The following is a 3,286-nucleotide window of genomic DNA, read 5'->3' as shown; positions in this document are numbered from 1 at the left end:
ATATGGTAAAATTGCTTCAAAGTGCTTTCTGTTCTCTTTTTTTGTCTATTTTTACCTTAGTTTGATTGCATTTGATTGTAACATGTTTTTAATAAATAATTTGAAACTCTGGCCAGTCTCCCAGTCCCTGCTGCCAAAAACACACCCACAGCGTGATGCTGCCACCGCCATGCTTCACTGTTGGGATGCTATAGGGCAGGTGATGGGTGATGCCTGGTTTCCTCCAGATTGAGAATTGAGGCCAAACAGTTCAATCTTGGTTTCATCAGGACAGAGAAGCATGTTTCTTACAATATGAGTGTCCTTCAAATGTTTTTTTATAAACTAAAAGCAGGCTTTTTGTGTTTTGCACTGAGGAGAGGCTTCCCTCTAGCCACTCTGCCATAAAGTCCGGAGCAGTGGAGGGCTGCAGCGATGGTTGTCCTTCTGGAACTTTGTCCCATCTCCACACAGGATCTCTGGAGCTCAGTCAGTGACCATCAGGTTCTTGGTCACCTCTCTTTCTAAGGCCCTTCTCCCCCTGATTGCTCAGTTTGGCTGGGTGACCAGCTCTGTGAAGAGTCCTGGTTGTGCCAAATTTCTTCCACGTCAGAATTGTGGAGGCCACAGTGTTCTTGGGAACCTTCAGAGCAGCGGAGCTCTGCAGGCAGTTCATATGACCTCATGGCTTGGTTTTTGCTCTGATATCATTGTCAGCTGCTCTATAGAAAGTAAAATTAATTTTGCACAGGTGGACTCCAATCAAGGTGCAGAAACATCTCAGAGAAACGGAGGAACCAGAGCTACACTTAGTGTTGCTGGAAATGTGATATATCAGTTTCTTATTTTCTATAAATTAAAAAATAAATTCTAAATTCTGTCAATGAGAGAAAACATGACTATAAACAACTGAGGCATCAGGCTGCAACAGAACAAAACTGAAAAAGGTGAAGGGGGTCTGAATACTTTATGAATTAACCGTAAATTCTAGAAGAGAAACACTCATAGAAGTTAAAACAGATGCTCATGCATGAATGCTGTGCTTCCTACATGCCTTACTGTAACCTATATCACCAGTGATTATGGCTTGCTGATAAAACATAACACAGGTTGTTTTATGACCCCTTTACAGTGATGAAAGCCGGCGACTGCTTCTGTTAATAAAACCATTAGCCTGCTCTGCTGGAAAGTACATTATGCTTAAGTTCTGATGTGCTGTCTGGACTTTGAGTTTTTTCATTTTGATTTACTCCATTGAATCTAAGAGGTGAATGCTTATATGTTCTGGGTCAGTTGTTATAATCCAGTCATTTTCATGAATTTATTTGACAAATCTCTTAATTTATCAGAGCATAAGTTTACAAAGTATGTGAAAGACAGTTATGTTACAGTTTTTAAATGACTGAGGCAATTACAGGCTCCTAAACTCTCCTAGCACTGCAAACTAACTACACAGTGACTGAAAATGAATAGAATAGCTTTACTGTCATTGTAACTGTACAATTAAATTGGCTGTGCTCCTCTTGGAAAACATGGGAGAGCAAGAAAAAATATAGAGACAACTCAGCTGCAAATTTAAAATGTTAAAACTTAGATAAAACATTTGGGGTATTACAGGGAGCGCAGATGGTCGAGTGGTTTAAGGTGTTACCCATGTACGCAGGCTGCCCAGGCTCAAATCTGGCCTGTGGCCCTTGGCCCCATGTCTCTCCCCACTCTCTTCCCTGTTTCCAAGTCTATCCACTGTCCTTATTCTATCAAATAAAAGCATGAAAAGGCCCAAAAATAAATCTTAAAAACAAACAAACAAAAAAAAAAAACATTTGGGGTATTATAAAGTTTTAAAAAGTCTCCTGCAATCAGTGCAGTCTGCACTATTATGCATGTTAAAAGCAAGGATAAGGAAAAAGGTTTCCCAAAGTTGTCAAGGCAGATTGCACGTGAAATGTTGCAGCTGTTATTGCACAGGATTATCCAAGTATGAGTAACAGTATTGCACTTTTGAGCAAGATGACCTTTATTCATCAGGTTAACAAAATGCACCATAGGACGATTAGTTAATCATTAATAAAGTATTATCCAGTCATTTTCATGATTTTATTTAGCAAATCCTTTAAGTTAAAGACATTTTATGCCCCAAGTGGAAGTTATTATAGAATTTTAGTCTACCTACAGCTGATAAAAAAGATATTACTCAGTCATTTTCAGTATTTCATCTGACAAATATTCTTTAAATTTATCCAAGCCCAATTTTAAAAGTGTAGTTTTAATAAGAAAGACAGCTTTTTACATTTTTGAATGACTGAAGCCAATTACAACCTCCTGAACTTAAATTGGGTCTTTTTTAATTAGCCTTTAAGTTACAGCTATACAGTAGGTGTACAGTAAGTAATTATAGAATTTTAGCCCACCTAAACTGGATAATAAAATATTACCCATTCATTTTCATTATTTAATTGAACTTTAAATTTATCAGAGCAACATTATGAAAGTACAGCTTTAACGTGAAAGGCATTTATTTTACATTCTTAAATGACTGAGGAAAATTACAGGCTCCTAAATTCTCCTGGGACTGCAAACTAATTGAAATCCAGTCTTTTTATTGGTCATTGATTTATAGCCATAGGCTATTATGATGCAATTGAAAGTTATAAAATTTGATTCCACCTAAAGCCAACAACAAAATATAATCCAGTAATTTTCATCATTTTATTTGACAAATCTTCTCTAAATTTAACCCCATAATATTCCAAGGGTATACTGGCTGGCTGGCAGATTTTTCTGCAATGTTTCAGGTATAATGTAAATATAGGGTTATACACCAGAGAACGCTCAGATTCTCAGGATTCTGGCCATCATGTTAATCATTTCAGGATAAAACACCACACCAGCCAGAATTAATGCATTTTTCAGAAAACAAACAATAATAAAAGTGAAACAGCTCAGCATAAGAAGCTCTCCTGTACTCTCCTGATCATAATATACAACCATAAACAGTCCTGCTGCATCAGGAAGAGTCCAACCTAAAGACTGAAGCAAATTCCATGCTCATATAAACTCTCCTAGCACTGCAAACCAGCTGCAAATGAACTGAAGTTGAGTCTTTTAACTGACCTTTACGTTAAAGCCATGTTATACTCCAGGGGGAAGTAATCATATAATTTTAAACAGCCTAAAGCCAATAATAAAAATAATCCAGTCATTTTCATCATTTCAACTGACAGATCAAAAAAGTTATAGTCATATTTTGCCGCAGTTGGAAGTCATAATAGAATTTTAGTCCACCTAAAGCCAATTATGTAATATA

Source organism: Cheilinus undulatus, linkage group 18 (assembly GCF_018320785.1).
Source record: "Cheilinus undulatus linkage group 18, ASM1832078v1, whole genome shotgun sequence".
In the NCBI taxonomy this organism is placed as follows: domain Eukaryota; kingdom Metazoa; phylum Chordata; class Actinopteri; order Labriformes; family Labridae; genus Cheilinus; species Cheilinus undulatus.
The sequence above is the reverse complement of the archived record's forward strand: the minus strand, read 5'-3'. Positions refer to the sequence as shown.